The sequence below is a fragment of the Poecilia latipinna genome, unplaced genomic scaffold (assembly GCF_001443285.1).
Source record: "Poecilia latipinna isolate Pla-1442-1.1 unplaced genomic scaffold, P_latipinna-1.0 Scaffold867, whole genome shotgun sequence".
NCBI lineage: Eukaryota > Metazoa > Chordata > Actinopteri > Cyprinodontiformes > Poeciliidae > Poecilia > Poecilia latipinna.
In genome coordinates, this window is record NW_015113483.1 from 275,235 (window position 1) to 293,564 (window position 18,330).

The 18,330-nt window shown below is 41.8% G+C and overlaps 1 protein-coding gene across 1 annotated transcript in view; it reads right to left on the reverse strand.

Moving 5' to 3' along the window:
- Window positions 1-10,627, reverse strand: part of plxnb2b (plexin b2b) — a 157,868-nt gene extending 147,241 nt beyond the window's left edge. Inside the window, exon 1 of the mRNA XM_015048210.1 lies at window positions 8,902-10,627. The gene's annotated coding sequence lies outside the window, so the exon portion shown is untranslated. The remainder of the gene's footprint in view (window positions 1-8,901) is intronic.
- Between the last annotated feature and the right edge of the window lie 7,703 nt (window positions 10,628-18,330).

The window sequence follows — 18,330 nt, forward strand, 5'->3', positions numbered from 1 at the left end:
GATAGACCGAATACATGGACGTCATGCAGGAGGCTGCAAAGGACTTCAGACTGGAGCAGATGTTCAGGTCAGTGACCTTAAACAAACAGTCAGAACTATAACAAAATAGTTTTTAAAAGTATGTTCATGTAGAATGGCACGCTCGCCGTCGAGTCTGCTTGACTTTCTGGAGTAACTTTGCACAGAAGAAGCGCTAAAGGTTGAACTGTGAAGCTTGTAGACTTGCAGCTGTAGTTGCCGTCGTGGTTTTTAAAAGTTTCGATTCCAGAGAACTGAATATGGATGCATTCCATGTATTTTGTTTATTTGTTAACATTTTAAAAACCTGTATCCTTCCCCTTCTATTGAGAATGATGCGCTACCACGTCCTGGTTTAAAAAGATCTCAATGTAAACAATGAAATGTGGAGTTCAGTTATGACAAAAGGAGTACCAGTACTTTTGCGTGCCATTGCAAATAATGTTGCTCTTTATTATCATCAAACTACAACTATATACACTCCAACAGCGCTCTTAACCCACAGGCATGCCCCAACACGTCAAGGTCAACGCAGAGGTAAAATACCTGACTCACTCTAATGCCTGCTATAAATCTGCACGACAAAATGAAATGCGCAATGAAAAACGACAAAGCTGGCCTCCACACAGGCCACTTTTCGCTATTTTGGTGCATTTTTATTTGTATTTATGCTTGCATTGTACTCAACTTTTTTTCTGCTGAATCACTCTCCGGCTTCTCCCAGGAGCCGATTTCTCCACGGGGATCAATAAAAAGAGATTCCCTTAAAAAATTATTGCAAAGTCTAGTTAATTTTTTGCGACCGACAGGTCATTGGCAAAATGTCAGTCTCTGAGGTTGAGGCTATTTCTTAGGCAGTATTATTACTGCTGCTGAGACTGCAGCCACAGTAAAACGGTCTGTCAGTTTACAGATGAGAAGCAACAGAGCCAGTGGCATTTAACTAGATTCTCAGCAACTTTAACAATGGCTGTATGAACAGATTTTAATGGGTCCCTCTTGGATCATAGGCTAGCGAAAGGCCACTATACCCACCTCATTTAACAGAGACAAGGACATGATACTGGAAAAAAAAAATCATTATACTATTTCATTATAAAATGTAATAAAGCATAACCTTGTCTATATTCTCTATTATCCCAGCTTGATAATAAAAGGATGTAGATTTATTTCAGGAAAAGACGAGATTTACCAAACAGCCTGGATTTGTGTAAAGTGCTGCTATGCTTAGAAACCCTGTGTTACCTTGTCTGTATTAGTATTCATTATTAGATCCTATTGAGATGCATGGCAGAAAGGTCTGGAGACTTCCTGTTTTGCACAAACAAGCGCAAGTAAGTGGAACAAAACATCTTTCTGCAGCCTTAGCAAACGTCACAATTTGACTGAAATGACTAAGGGACAGACATCCAACCTGCAGCAGCGCTGCCCGCCTCCCCCATGACCACTTCCCCCTGCCAGCAGGTTTCAATGCATGCCAGAAATAATAAGGACAGCATATGGTCTCCTGATCCAACCCTGCTGATGCTCTTCTACAGCTCGGGTCAGCAAAATCACTGTTTTCCCCAGTTTTATTTTAAATCAGTTGCTACCCTTGTATATTTAATTTTGATTGTGTTATGTAAGTTTTACTAGGATATTTCAGCAAAAATTGAAAAAAATAAAAATACTTTCAAAAATCCAGATTTTTGCCAAAAATAAAAAAAATAGCTATGTGGTTCCAATATTAGTTTTATGTTTAGATATGGAAAACATAGAAATTCCAAAACGTATAGATTTAAAAGCAACAGCTTTCCACTCTTCCATGCAGAAAATGCCTAGCAAGGAAAAGCACACAAGATGAGTTATCCATGCACAGTGTAATATCCATGTCATTAGTACCATCAGTCAAAAAAATTGAATACTAGCAGTTTAAAAAAATTCAAATTTAGTCAGAATCTGGCCAATTACAAACTGAAGTTCTGATCATCCAAGCCTGTCAAAAATAACATGACGTCCACAGCTACACTTGGAGTATAAATGAATTAACACTAAACATTAAATTCTGTTTCGGGTGTGTCTTTTTCATTTGAACTGAAAACCTTAGACAATCATGACATGAGGACAAAAAAAGTGTCTCAATTCTATAAGATAATATTGGTCTGCATTGGTTAATTTTATTATAAAGATACGTCAATCACTTAGCCAAAACTTACAAATAGCATTTTTTTTCTCTCTTAACCAGCTCTGCCTGAGAAAAGGAAGGTCAAACACAAAAATAACATTAATGAAGAAGCTGTTATGATGCATTAAAGGCATCAAAACTAAGATTCACTGTATATGAGAAAATATTCAGTCTATATGAAAGACCTGAGCTAACAGAAAGTACCTTGATTAATTTTTTAATACAAAAAAAGTAAAACAAACAAAAAAAAATGCTTTGATGCATAAATCAGATTTAAAATTTCTGCAACATCTTTCTTCTCTTTTATGCAATCCTTAGAAACCAGAATCTGAGTTGGAGAAAACTAAAAACCGACAGCAGTCATTAATTTGCAGCACCACTAATTTTATCATGTAAGCCTGCTCTCAAAGTCTCGCTTGAACCAGACATCCCCGTCTCTCTTTTACAGTTTGTCATGTTATCATATCTCTTCGCTATCTGACACTGTGACCTTCGTCTCCAGCTGCTGCCACTGAACTGACCCCTTCATGCATCTGTCAGTTACCATTTCTGGCTGAGCCTCATTTTCAGTGGTTCATAATTAATCACCAAGTGTACATGAAAAAAAAAAAGAGAGAGAGAGAGAGAAAGCAACAGAGGGCCAATAGTTGACAGCCACTAGCCTATTAACATCAACCAGCTGGACATCATATTAGCTGTAAAGCAGAGGTGATAATTAAAAATTATCTTGGCGGGAGTAAATTGGTCAGTTTGGAGGATTAACTGTGAAATGACTCACATGAATGAAAATGAATTGCATCCTCTGGTGCCATTGCTGGGATTAAATGCCACTCAGTGTGAAGAAACCCTTAGTTGAAGACTTAAAAAGTGCGGTGATAAAGCATTACAGGTGGAATAAGTAGCTCTACACAGTTTCCATTATTCTGCAGCGAGTGTAAGCCTAAGTCCATTTCAGCCCCAAAGCCTTCTGAGGCAGATGTATCAGCAAGCTGCCAAATCCTTCACAGGCACCCTCAATTTGCACAGAAATGAAGCGTCGACTCATTTTCAGTATGTTTCAGTTTGAGGGATCTGAACCGTCTTCTCATCCTAAGCAAAGAGAGGGTGACTAAACATCGCCTGCCACATTAGACTAGATGAAGCAACCGACTTCCCTCTGAAGTGTTTAAGCAGGTAGTTGTTTTGATAACGAATCACACTAGGCTTAATTATAAAAGCAGCAGATAAATTAACTTTCTGCTCTTGTCTTTTCTGGAATCGAAGCAAGAAGCCGTCTCCGTGCAGGGCAAACGAGGTGATCTGAACGGGGTCGTGTTTGCAGAGGAGTTTTCATTTAAACCGATCTGCGGCAGCAGGCAAAATGGCTTACTGTGTGTGAAATGTTGCTTGTGGCCCGAGTTGGTGGGCTGGATGACATGCCTCCAGTAAACAGGCACCATCAAAAGCCAGTGTCTGTTTCAGCCAAAGGAAAGTGGCTCAGAGGAGGCGGACTGAGGCAAATGTTTGTTTACTGTTTCTATCATTGGGTTTCAGTCTTCACTGCTGGCGACGGTCCACACTGCCGTTTACAAAGAGCCCTTCTCGTAGCCATGACAATGACTGATGCGCCAAAACAACTGGCCAGAGATCCGAATCGGACAATTTTCCTTTTAATGATTGGTGATTGAGACAGGTCAGAAGTCAAAGAAAGGGAAAAGTCTGCATCAGCCATAAACAGCCTAACTAGAGAGTCTCTAAGGTCATTTTGTCATAAACACACCACACAAATGCTTCTGTTCAGTCTTTCGTTTTAAAGAAGTTTGTTCCCTCCCTCCCCCCAACAGAACTCCTGTAAAACATCCTGACCCAGGGCTCTTCAACTAACCAATTAAAGCAGCTCTTGCCCCAGGTGACTCATTTGGCTTTTTCAGAAAGGTATTTTCAAGATTCATTACGTTTCTCTTACTCATGCTCCAACAGGGGAAGGAGGAGTAACTACAGCTCAAAGGTGGGGGAAGGGGAAACCAAGAAAAACCACCGTGAGTTGACGGTTGACTGAGCTGTGTGGTTGCTGGTGGACATGGGGATAAAACACAGCTTGAGTTGTGAAAGTGCCAAGGTCGTTTCAGCAGCAAAAGTAAAACACATTGAGCTGCGTTTGACCCTTCAGCTGCAAAGGCTGCTGGACCTTAAAAGTGAACTTCACCTGCTGATGTTTGGCGCTTAAGTGCCAGGCTCCTCTGTCACAAAGCCAAATTCACAGCCTGGCGCTGGGGGACTTGAGATGAGAATTAACACAATCACAACTCCGAGATCCGTCGTACATCTGCTTTGTTTACTCTGATCTCAAGTGCATGAGAGGACAGGAAACGTGCTGAGTGGAAAGAGTAGCGCGTGTTTAGCTGTGTGAAGTGCATACATCGCATCAGAATGAGAGGCAGCTGTAAAAAAAAAAAAAAAAAAAAAAACACTCTTAAGGGACAGTTCGGGACAAGGCCTTCATTTCCAAGGGCAAGGGTGGCAGCAGTAAAACCCAGCGGAGATGAGATCAGAAATCCACCTCAGCGTGGCGCCTCCTTCACCACCGGATAATCCTTAGACATGAAAAGACGGGTCTATCTCCAATTTAAAGGAAATCTTAATTCCCCTCCCCATCTTTCAGCAGCCTAATGCCAGGCTGACACACCCTTCAAGCATATGTCCACACTCCCTTGAAAGCAATGTGTACATAAGGAAAGCAAGAGGAACAAGGTAGCACACATGCACATCTAGTTTGCGCCACACCTCTTTTATGCTCAGTGAATGTATAAAGTCTGCTTTACAGAGGGGGGAATTACCAAACAATATTGTGAATTAGATCTAAAAAGGTAAAGCAACGCAGTAATAATTTAGATTATAATGACTAGAAAGGACCATAAAGGGAGGCTTATCTAGCAGTGGAAAAAGAACCAGTGGCCCTCAACAATGATGGAAACGCTTGTCATGTCTCTGCTTGTCCAGTGCTTTGTTCCTGCGTGTGTGCAATGGACAGGAGGGAAGGGATTGCTTGTTGTTTATGAGGATTAAGGCTTTATTTTCCAAATGAAAATGACAGGAGTCTGTAATCCGTGGCAAGGGAAACAAAAGAGAATGGATGAGTATGAATTCATCTGACCTCAAAAAAAAAAATGCTACCAAGTCACAGAATAGGCCACAAGCATTCAGGAGACAGTTTACACTCGGTGGGAAAAGAACAGAGACGAAAGAATTTAAAACTTTAGCCCACTCCAAATCCCGTAAGAAAAGACAGCATCTAAGCAACCTTTGATGTATAGTAAAGAAATAAAATACATCCGTTCATAAGTAATCTAACGGCAGTTACAGTGCCTTGGGGGAAAAAAAAGTCTTTATAGCCCCAGGAACATTTTACATTTTGCTCATATTACAACTACAATCTTCAACGCAGAGTAGCGCTTAATAATAAAGTATAAGGAATATTATACATGGCTTCCAATAAAACTTGAACAGTCTGATGTGATTTGCACTGAGCCCTCTTTACTCAGACACCCTAAATAAAATTGAGCATAACTGAATGCCCCTAAAACAACTTTTTTAAAAATCACCTATTTGATAAGTACAACCCAGTTTATGCATCTAGTCCAGTGTCTCATGTAATCAGTATAAATACAGCTGTTCTGTGAATCCGAAAGAGGTTTGTAACAGAATATTGGTTTACAAACAGTATCATCTGAAATAAAAGAGGAGTGTGGCAAAAAAGCAAACCTTCCTAGACCTGACCTCTCTCTGTAGCATACTGATAGGCCAAACAAGGAGGCCGTTGGTAACTCTGGAGGAGCTGCAGAGATCCGATGTTAAAGCAGGACAATCTGTTGATGTTACAACTATATGTTCTGCTCTCCACAAATCTGGGCTTCTTTGAAGAGTGACAATACAGAATCTGGGTCAAGAAATAATTGCAATTTGCAGACCTTATTTGACTGACCGTGAAATGCTTTGCAAGAAAAAATGGGCAAAAGACACAATGTTGCTTCAAAATAAAGCAACACTTTCCTTTGATCTTTAACATTACATCCCACTAAAATATAAAAACACAGCAAATCTGAAAACATACACCTGGCACGAGAACTTTTGTAAGCTACTCCATGCTACATTTCACCTGAAAGTTTAATTCCAGATCCAGCAGTCTTTTACTCAAAGGGAGAGAGGTATGAAGGCGAGGAAAACTCAGAAATGCTCGATTTGTTTTCCCCGTTTCCCTTGCATTAAAAGGGTATGAGTCTGTGCTTTGGGAATTGTTTCGCAGACTCCTGAAACCCCTTGCATGACCTGAATGAGAAACGTCTCCCATTCCCCTGTCCTGAAAAGAGCGTCTATGATGAAGCAGTGTGGTACGCCCGTCTTCTTCACCCTTGTGGGGAAGCAGGAGAAAACATTTATCACACTCTCCTCTGCACAGATAAGGTGTCTCTATTTATTCAGAGCAGAAGAGATAAACACTGAATGAAGCATTGTGGGGCACGGAGAAAGAGAAAGACACACTAAACAGAGGCGGGGGAGAGGGGAGAGCGGGGTTACTTTTTGAAACTGCTTGCGTTCGTCTCTGTGTGACCAGATGGCATCTCTCCCGGTGCAGGGAAGAAACTGGAGGCTGACCCCCTGCTCGAACCCCCTTCCAGACACCAGCAGCCACCTTTCCGGCTTTCACACAACCCCTTCCTGCGCTAATCCATTCCCACTACGAGACTGTTTGCATGAAGTTATTTAATTGGAATAATCTCCAGGAGGTAGATCATCCCGCGTACAGTAGGCATGTCTAGAGGAGCAGGGGTGTGGATGATGGTAAAAAAAAAGATGATTTAAACAGGGCAACAAGGCAGTACAGTGGTTTTCTGAGGGCTGCGCCAGGGACTGAGAGATACAGACTGGCAAGAACAGCATTTGAGATTCAACAGGGACATCAATAGTGCCTCTGTTCCCTTGTACTCCACAAGAGAGACAAGACAGAGCGGATACAGAGTAAGGAGAAAAAGCAAACATGAGGCATGGCTCTCTACTACGTCTGTGCTCTCGGATGCTGATGTACGGCTCGACTGTCCAGAGGTGAGGAACGCGGCTCACGTGCCCATTTCTCACAGAAATTGCCGATCGCGTAGGGACAGATAGCCCCTTGTGAGGTGACTGGGCAGATGCCGCGGCTGTAGTGCATCTGACGTTAAATGAATGGTTTTAGGGAAGCACATGTCTTCTGGGACCTTTATTCCCTCTCCTTCTACCATCAATCAGCTGTTGAGTCTGAGAACAGTTGAACAAGTTTTCACCCAAACAGTCATGAGTGCAACTGTGAAGAACTACAATGACACAGCTCATTACTTGGGCACAAAAGGACTTTAAAAAAAAAAACATTTAGGTATGCAGCACGACGTTACTGGTGCATTTCAAGGTAAGGATGGGAACAAGGCATGCTTGTTTTCACAAGGTTTTTTGCAGTCATAAAACAGACTACTGCCTGTAGGACTTGAGCCTTGAAGGGATGATAGTCACATTGCCCATTTAGTTGTTTCACACTTACAGTTTTGGTCTTTTCATACCTCAGTTTTCTACAACATGTGGGTATTTCTAATTTGTCATACCCCAGGATTGTTTTATACACTCTTTGACAACTGATGATTGCTCGTAAATCTCTATAATCTGTTTATAATCAACAGGACAGAACTGTAGTTATTTGACTATGACGGATACTATACATCATCAGGGGGTCATTTTAGTTTGTTCAGGGGTCGTAATCTCGTATTTCACAAGGTCTAGAAGCACAACCGGTGACCCAATCAAAGAGCTCCCTGATGTAAGCCGTAGACTGGAAAACAATCTCTGAAAATGTTTTATTGGCTTTCTACATTCTATTTTGTCTGCAAATTCATCAGAACAACATTCACTGAACTTATTTAACCCTGGGTACATATGTCCTCAGGGAGCTATTGACGACTTCAACCTTTTTGGCAAGAAGTTTCTGGTCCGAGGTCAGGAATTTATCCTCTGAATGTGTCTGCATCTGCAACGTTTTGCTTTTTAAACCCTCACCCCACAGCTGCCTGCCTTCATCAAAACAGTCATTTTGGCTTACAGCTGACAAGAGCTGGCAAAGAATCCACAAGACTCGATAAACAAACTTACTTTTAAAACTTCTGTAACACTGACCAAAGCTGTCAATTCCAAGAGAGCATTTGGGGTAGACCCTGGGGACTGACAGCGAAGACGACAATGGATGCAATGTAGTTGTAGGAATGCATTAATGTTACAGCCAGTAATAATGGTCCTCGAGAAAGGTGGGGTTGTTTATTTTTTAATTATGTTGAGATAGTTAATATCTTCAGAAACTAACATGCATTTAATTTCACTATATGAGACAGCTTAGTACTTGTGAATATTTATTTCCACAAAAAAAATTACAAAACCAATAAGTAGTAAGTGATACGCAGCGATCAAGAACATGGGTACGAAATGATTTGTACACTGGTACGAAAAGGCAAAGGTGCGAACTGATCCGAAGCCACTTTTGAGACGGCAGTAAAACCGAGTAGAGGGGGTCTTTGAAGTGAAACGACATTCCTGGGTTTCCCTGTCTCCTAATGCTAACTGGCATTAAATGTGTCTTCACGCCCTCACTTCACAGAGACAGGAATTCATACAAAGTCAAAATGGGATGAAAACAGCAGCACTGACGAGCTTTTGTCGGAACTCACCTTGAAGGTGAAAGAGCGGAGTAGTTCCACAAACGCAAACAGTCCAAAGAGCCAAGCGAAGAATCCCTCTAACGAAATCTGGCGACTTTTATTTAGAGAAATGTCCGTAAGGAAGTTTTACATCTCGTCTCGCGTCCTGTGAGTGGGTCTGGGGGAAAAGGCACTATTCCGCTGGAAAGAGGGGGTGGGGGAGAGGAACCAAAACCCGGGTCACGCTGTCTGACCGAACAGTCGCTGCTGTTTGGAGACGGCGCGGTCAACTCCTCAACAAAAGAGTCTCCGGTTGGAATAAGAGGACTTTCTCCACGCCCAGGTGCAGAGTCACATGGTAATTTCCAGGTATGCGCGCGCGTGCCTCTGACCAGAGCCTAGAGGCACCGTTTGCATTGGCGGCAACACACCTGTGGGATGCGACTCTCACGCACTCGTCCCGACCCTCATCGCCTTCTGGAGCTCCGGAGGTTTGCGAACAAAACGGAGGGAGGACGAGGAGGGAGCCAAGCAAGCAGGCAGGCAGGCGGGAAGGGAGGGAGAGAGGGAAGCGCGCAGGAGGAGAACAGACGACAGCGACAACGGGAAAGAAGTGTCCCCCTCTCCTTTACTCCAATGCACGCTGAAGGCGAAGCCGCTGTGTGTGGAGGAAACAAGGAGAAGGCTACAAGTTGTGTCTCCTGCTCTCCGACACGCACATAGAAAATACTTCCGCGGGTAGGGAAAGGCAGCGGTACGGAGGCAGGCAAGCCCTGCGCTGTGGCTCCCAAAGTGTGGCACCGGATTCAGCTTTCTGTGGGGGCGTTTCCAGGTCACTTCAAGCAATAAAGCCTAATATTCATTATGAAAAGTAATAGCTTTTACTTAACCTCCACACTTCAGCTGGCGGTGCCAGTGTCCGGTGCGCTGTTGTATAATTTTTAGTCAATCCAGTGTGAAAGCTTTATGAAGTTAGAAGAAAAAAAAAAAAACGAATGAAAAATGCGAAAGATATTCAAGTATCTGGTGTGACAAATTAAAACTGTTTGAGAGATCGCTTTAATCTTTTGGACAAACCTTGTTTGAATCCGATATAGACCGAACCTTAACCCTTTACTGTGTGTACAGTGGATGAGCAAGCTAAATTTACAATCTGCTCTACTGGGTGTTGTCCTTTTGGTTCTCTCCTGACCAGAAGCTCCCTTTTACACGATCAGAAGGTCTTGTCTGTTCGGAAAAGATTATTTTAGGTTATTTAGAGTCAGAGTGGCAAATTTGGGTATATCTGGAGTCCTTTCCTGTCATCTTTTATTTAATTTTTTTTTGTTTTGTATCTCCTCAAATAATCCTAATTATTTTTCCACTGTGGTCTAACTAACTTCAAACGGGGTTGGTTGCGTGTCTTTTTTTCAGTACACTATGATTATGCATCGATGTCATATCTATGTTCAGCTCAACAGTGATTGGCTCCAGCTGGATAAACGGTCTTTACGTCACAGTGGGAGTGCGAACGCTACATCAAGCAGCAGGCTTTATATTCGCAAGTTTGCTAAGAAGTCAGTGTAAACATTAACTTCAGCTCAGGTTATTTTTGCAAACGCAAACAAGTCATCTCAAACCATTTCACAAGACAAATAGTCTACACAATCAAGTCTGTGTCATGTACACACTGTATTGGAAATTGATTTATTTATGCCCTATGCGTATATGGGTGAATTTTTTTGTATATTTTGTATTCTGAGCTGAACAACCCAACGTTTGAGAAAATTAAAAGTTTAAAAGTGCTGTCTTGCAGGTAGTTTATTTTCATTTGAGTAAATAAATCCGAGCTTTGCGTATTACAAACCCTTTCATTGCACCACTTCAGAGTCTCTCCAACAAAGTCTCATCAAGTACAGGGAAATTTGAAAGCCATGTTGATGTTGATAAATATATGCAGACTACACAGATTTAAGCATAGCAGTAAATTTTTACAATTAGCAGTGTCCATAAACACAAGGCTTTGCAAACATAAATCTAAAGAGGCTGATTGAAACTGAGCTCTCAAAACTCTAATTATCCCACTTATGTTTTTTTATCCTCATGTCAAAATGTTGGATGCAAACACAAAAAAAGGTTAATGGAGGCATTGGATTGTGCTTATGAAATAGTGTAGCACTGACTAGTATTTATTTCCGTCTCTCATATTTTGCTTTTTGAATAAGCCAAGATTTTATTAACATCCTGATGACCATCATGCATTTCTGTTTCCATTAGAATACAAATAGATTAGTCAAGATTATTATTGAGCAACAGAGTAAAAGTTCCACGTCAGGTCCTTGTGCTACTTTCTCCACTTGCCAGATTGAGGTCATGACCTCGGATATTTTGCTACTCATTCCCACAGCCTCTAGTAACTAGCATAGAAAAATACACTCCAGAGACGGTCTGTGTCTATCCAGAAACAATCTCATGGTACTCCGGGATAATCAACAGGAATCACTCTGGACAGCTCTCTGGTGTGTATTGCTCTGGATGGATATAAACCAGTTGCCAGTGGAGGCTGCTGACAGCGAGGTCTTTCAGCTTTGCAAGGGAAGACATAACGGTTGTCACACGGTGATCTTGTCTGAATCATCCAGCAAGTTTCCATTTTGTTGTTGTGGCAGCAACAGAAGCCTCAGCGTCGGCTCGCTTTAAAACAAACTGACAGTAATGGGAAATTAGCTGTCACTATAAACTATACACATATGTTGTATTTTAGGTGACTGGATGTAATGATGTTAATTGCACTTTTCTTGGTACGTAAACAAGGAGCATACACACACACACCGCTCTTATTCCAAATAAATCAGTGCTGATTAATGCAGTTCTGGGGGAAACTGTTTGGTTTTAAAAATACTTTTCCAAACCAACCGTCTTCATTCATTTACATTTCACATAGCCCCATGTGCCTGTGTCCTCACAAGAGAAGGTTTAGCAGTCTGAATAACGCAAATCATGTGTGTGTGCTCTGTACCTCGATTGCTGAATCGTTAATCAGAAGGAGTAGCTATAATTTTGGAGCTCTTCAGTTTTTATAAGCTGTGAACACTTAACGGGCTTTGAATGAGCCATATGTTCACGTCATTTGTAGTCTGATTTTTCAGAGATTTGTGGCAAACTCAAGGCGCAAAGAACAAAAAGTGGGATTAAAAATTGTGTGCTCATGACCACATTTTTGATTGTTGCTACTGCTAAAAAGAAAAACAAACAAAAAACATACCAAAACGAGGTTCCTTGGTACAAGTTCCACTGGTGGGACTTGGTAACCTTAGAGTAAATTCTGATTCAAACCGCTTATAAGGGAAAAACAGAAGTAAAATGCGACCAAAATGATTAGTTGTTGAAGCACACCGATGTTTACTTTAAACAGGAGCTAGAAAAAAACACAAGCGCCAGTAAAATGTTGACAACAGTAAACAAGGAACCGGAGCTGGTGGCTCCTCACTTTACCTCATGTGCTCAAACATAGATTTGGAAATGAAGCCAAACTTTAATTTAACTGTATTCCACTTGCAAGTAGAAAACCAATGTCAGTATCTTGGATTACTGACAAGTTAAGTGCTATTAGCAATGATAGCTAATAATAAGAGTGAATTTCTCACACATTTTCTGTACTAAAGCAACAGTCTCATTACAAAGCTTGTCTTGTACTATTTGTAGAAAAGACTAAATGTATCCAAATCATAAAAAAAAAAAAATTAAATAACAGCTAAGAACTGCAGCTAGTGCTATATTTAAACCTACAGTGGCCATACTGGATTTTACCTTTGGCGTCCATTTAACGTTGACAGCTGAGTTTGAAGAAAATCTTATTTAATGTTTCAACTTGGAACTTGACAGTTGAGTGAAAATATAATACAGCTAAGCCTTTAAAAAAATAATTGAACATTTTTAAGTTGTGCTGTAATAGAGTGGCAGATATTTCAACCATTTGCTATATCACCACCATAAACTGTGATAATGTAGCATATTTCTTTGGTGGAGAACATGTCACAAAGGATTTGAGAACAACAGGATTAAAGCACACTGACTCTGTAGGATTATATGAATGATTTTCCCCAGTTAAAGTTTTTTTTTTTTTTTCATAATAGTAAAAACTGGCACCGTGAGTTTTCAAACTGTGACACGTCAGATTTTTGAGTGATTTATTGGCGTGTAAACGGGTAATAAAAAGCTTGAGGACGGAGGGGACGTGCTAATTACCGGGCTCAGTGACAAGCTAACTTCTATCAGCAGTAATAGCTAAAAACTGTTATTTCCTTTTAATGTATGTGTTCAAACACTAACATAGGTTGTGTGTTAAAAAGGATTTTAGCAACCACGCTAGTGACAGTTTACCACTACAGTCACTGCTGTGGTTTACGTGTACAGCGGCCATATTGAGGTTTGATTTTGGGATTGATGAGAAACTAAAACACCTGGAATTTTTAATAAACAGGACTTCCTGTCCAGGGTTTTACCTTGAAAGACAAAAATAAAAAAAATGTAAGCTCTAAGTAGAAATTAAATCCATGCCGCAGCAACACAAGAATTAGGAAAAATGACAAGTCATGCTGTGTTACCAGTTTAACATACCTGCCTGAATGTTAGAGTAATGAGTCCTTTGCCTTTAGCGAGGTAGTACTTGCAGAAAAGGCTTGAGAATAACTGTCTTGAAGGGCACTGGCTCTGTCGGATTATATGAATGATTTTCCTTGATTAGAGTATTTTTGTCATAATGTAAAGAGGGAAAAAAAAGGCTCTTTGAGTTTCCCAACTGTGGCGAGTCTTAGTGCGTGGCTCAGTGTCAGATTTTCTGAGTGATTTATGAGCATGCAAACGAGCCTGTCTGCTGAATTGAAGGAGAAGTGCTGCCTTTGCCTAGTGGGCCCTGGAGCAAACACTGGAGACTGCGTGGGCTTTTGAGTCAGTCCTTAACTGCTGACACAGGCACCGGAGCTGGCGGGGTGGGGGGATTCACAGAGCAAGATGGGGGAGATGGCCTTCGCAGGTCTTCACACTGACTGATGAGATCAAGACGAAAGTAGGCCAAGCCAGACAAGTGTCAGGCAAACAGACAGCCAGAGAGTGAGAGAGACAAACACCCTCCTATCACACATAGAGCCCGGAGAGTGGAGAGTGGAAAGTGGCGGCACACAGCCCGGTTGTTTTGGGTCTGAGTTCAATATGTCCAAATCTGTTTGTCTAAAGAGTAATGAGGCTGCTGGATCTCTGGGCATGTTTGCCCAGGGGAGTCTGGGTAGCAAAGAAAGGCCAAGTCGAGGCTCTTTAAATTCACTGAAGTGGAACAGAGTTTTACTTTGTTCTATTAGATGTCCCGATGACACTTTGATCAATGCGCTTACACCTGCCTGCAGCGTCCCTTTCTGTTGCTCGAATAGTGATGATCCGCTATTATGCCGGTGTCAAACACGGCCATTATTCATACAGTGTCCCTCAGCTGGGCCAGGCACTAAAATATTTGACTATCAACACATTATATGACCTCATTTACGATGCAGTCTTCCAGGTGTCCGCAATGATGCAGTGGTCATAACACATTCAAGGTTCATAGTTCGCAATGTTTGCCGTAAGCACAGACTGCCCTCTGTTGGTCAAACCCAGTATTGCGTTCTTTATTAAAAAACAAACAGGTAAAGTTATACTTTTATGATCCTTTGTTTTGTTTATTCACTCTGCATGTAAAAAGATACATTACTATGTCCTTTTAGAACGGTTTTTCTATATTTACAAGGTTTGATATCAAACGTAGCTCTTGGACACAAACAAGTACAGAGATCAATTTGCAAGCACGTGTCGATAAAATCAAATAATTTGAGGTAGGACTTCCCATAAACTGTACAAGATAAACTACAAATGTTGTTGCACTTAAATGTGCATAATTTGTTTAGTCTTTTTTGCATTCTTTGGAAACTTATGCAATACCATAAAATGGATTACATGACGATCAAAGTGCGTCAAATAGCTTACATGTTAACAAGGTTTAGTCTTTTATACAAATAGGTCTGTAGAAGAACCAGGGAAGCAGCCAAGAGTGATCATAAACTCAAGCGGGGGAAACTTTTAACTTCCTAAGTTTTAGTCAGCTTCTCAAATCTCTACAATTACAATCTTTCTGGCTGAGGGACAAAAAGAAAAGCTATAAGAAATCCTGCTTAAAGTGTGGGGGGATAAAAAGGCATTTAAGATGCAGCAAGAATGTGGAAACTGATGACCCAGATGTAAACAAACAAGTCAAAGCCCAGACATAAATCCAGCTGTGAATCTGGATTGGGAGGGTTTAAAATTGATGCTCACAGAAGATCCCTGTCCAGTCCGACTCTGCTTGAACTATTTTGCAAGTTAACAGGCAAAAATGTCCATATCTAGATGTCAAAAGACAAGCAAAGGATATCCTTACAAATCGTTGACAAAATGGGGATGAACATAAACACACATTTCAGACTTTAATTTGGAAAACAAGGATTTAAAAATATGTGTCGTTGTCCTCTGCTACCATGCGCCGCCCTTATCACATAACATCCCAATGAGATGCTGCAAAAGCGACAAAAATGAGAAACGGGTTCAAGAGCGTGATGCAACTTCTGCGCGAGTGCATTTATCGGTGTAGCTAATTTGTGGTATCAAACTGGAGGCTGCCAAGATATGCGTTTGAGGCAGATCATGAAATGCAAGGTCAACAGATGGAGCAGTTCACAGACACGGGAACTTGTTGTGGGGGTGCTGATGAAGGTGCGAAGACAGACTGACGGGGGAGTGAGGAGGGGAAGGGGAGGTTATTCGAGGCGGAGGCAGCGCCCTTACATGACTTGCTTCCTAACTGAGCGGAGAGCATCTCCAGCCGGACGACTTAGAAGCTATTTGAGACGCGTGGAAATGGAGAGAGGGACTTTAACCTAGCTGTGGAATGCGTGGAAGGCTTACATACTTGGCAAAGGCCACGTGCGGCAGGGAGACATCAGGTTTGGCATAAAACGGACAGGCAGGCTTATGGTGTCACTCTTGACTCAGTCTGGGAAAAACTACAAGCTGGGAATAGCAGGGTGGCAGCAGTGTGTGGGTTGTAGTGAACAGTCTGCAAGTGTTGGACACAGAGAGAGAGAGAGAGAGAGAGAGAGTGACATTTGAATGAGTAGAATGACGTCTGAAGATGTACCGCCATAAATATGGGGCTAGTATAAGCCGGGCGGTAAATTTCGTGGATCAGTAAAGCACCAAAAAAGTGTGTCTTTTTTTACCCTAAGGCTTTAGGCAGAAACCACGTCAGGCGCAGCGGGCCGCGTTTGTCCCTCTCGTATCAGATGTTCGCTCACACTCGCTAGGCTGTCATTTTACCCAAGCAAAAAAAACAAAAACAAAAAAACGTCATTGTTTTCCTCCTCCTGCTCTTAACACAATCTAATCACAGCTCTATCGTCTCCAGGCGGCCCCAGTCTAGGAGAGACAAAGAGACTTTTAACACAGCTAACCGTCTTTAACACGGCCCTGATCTGAAGCAGACCAGATTACAAAATGACCCTCTTCACGTCCGGCTAAAAGCCCAAACACACCTGCTTCCACTCACACGCTCTCAGCAGGCGTGCGGCATCCATTTCGCCCGCCGATCCGAGATAAGACGGAGATGACGCCTCCATGATAAGGTCCGTCAATGTGTGATTACAGGAGAAACCTGCACTGTGTAGATCAGGATGGTCAGATCATTGGATTTAGCAGATGTCTTTCTTGTCCCCCCCTCCTCCCCTCTTGCCCAAACAGACCCTACTTACGAAGCTTTTAAACATGGACTAGACAATGACAAGAGTGTGACACTTGTTTTATTAGCTTTCTTTATGTCTGATGGTTCAGGGGGAAAACAGCTTTCCATGCTAAAGTCTACAGGCTCTCCACTGAGCCCCTTTTGGGATGGCATGGTAGCCACCAGTCTGTGCTGAACGGCGGAAACAGCCATCTGCTCAACTCTATTTTCATCCCCCCTCCACATGCCATCAGGAAAAGCCGCAGGAAAGCACTCCTAAAAAGTCCTAATTGTTCAACAGGTCAAATTTTAAGCTTTGTATAACAGCACCACCAAACGGCAAGGCCCAGATGATTACGAAACCTGCACAGAGTGGGCAGAGCTGCTGATAAAAAAGAAATTGAATGCAGCTGAAGAGCAATTAAGGCTCCAGGAAAATAAGATTATTACCGTCAAGGTTATTAAATGACCATAACCCAAAATGCACTTTAAGCGTGGATAAGAAAAAAAAGGCTGCTTTTTATGAATTAAACTTTGCTGATGTGGCGCGCTTCTTGGGTGGGGAAAAAAAGAGAAATTTGTGCGTTCCAGACTGAGGATGAAACAGAAGCTGGCGGGATTCATTTGAGATTACTCGGCGCAAACATAGTGTAATCCCCTTATCTGCGTACTTACCTGTCCCTGACAGTGATCCAAGCCTACCTCTATGAGCCTCATTGGCCTGACATTCTGGCACGGGCAAATCCCTGTCTAATGTGTCAGCTCAGGCAGCTTTAACACCTGGCACAGCAACGCTTATCTGCCGAGCACCCAAAAGCACCTGCATTATACCACTGGAGCTTCACAACAAGTGAATAGGTTCCTAATGTCCACAGAGTGAAATTACTGCTCGTGTCGAACACGCTGCGTGTAAAAGCTCAGTCCGTTACCAAGGGGGCTTAAGACCGGATTTTCAGTACATGTACAGAATGACACCTGCAGCCGCAGTCAGCATGTGACTGCTTAGCATTCGCACGAATGTCATATTGATTTGGATCCTTTGGTCGTTTGAGCTGTAGGTGTTGCGGTGCACATACGATACGGTGTTGCTGCAGTTTTCTTAGAGTTGAAACTTGTTGAATCCTTTTCCCAGCAATTTGGGAAAACTGCTTGGTCTTTATCTCGCTTCAACAAGATAAAGCCTCACCTTTATTGCACATAATCTTTGGTATGCAGAAGATTGTGTGCAATCTTTGTGTACGAAAGATTGTTAATGGTAACAAAAAAGCTTGTGGTAAAAGTGCAATTTTCCAAGGAACATGAATCTAAATATTAGACATATTTCTTTGAACATGAGTGTGTAATTGTTGCCTTTATGTAATAAGGACTTTGAAATAAATTAATAAAAAGATATGTTTGAATTAATACAAATGCTAGGATTGGTTAGTAGGAAAGGGATTACTAAACAGAAGTGTCGAACATTGGAACAGGTTACGTAATACTTTATCTCTCGTTCGACTAGAGGGAGGTCAACAGGCCTGCATCACTGAAGTGATTCAAAATCATACGAAGACCGTAAATGGACGTATCTATAATTGTCAGAGTTGACACCTATTAACACAGATTAAATAACACAGGAAAGACAAGAGAGTTAGATTCTGAATACTCGCTTTCAGTTACAAATCTCCTACCGCTCTGAAAGCACATATGCCTGCCCCTCT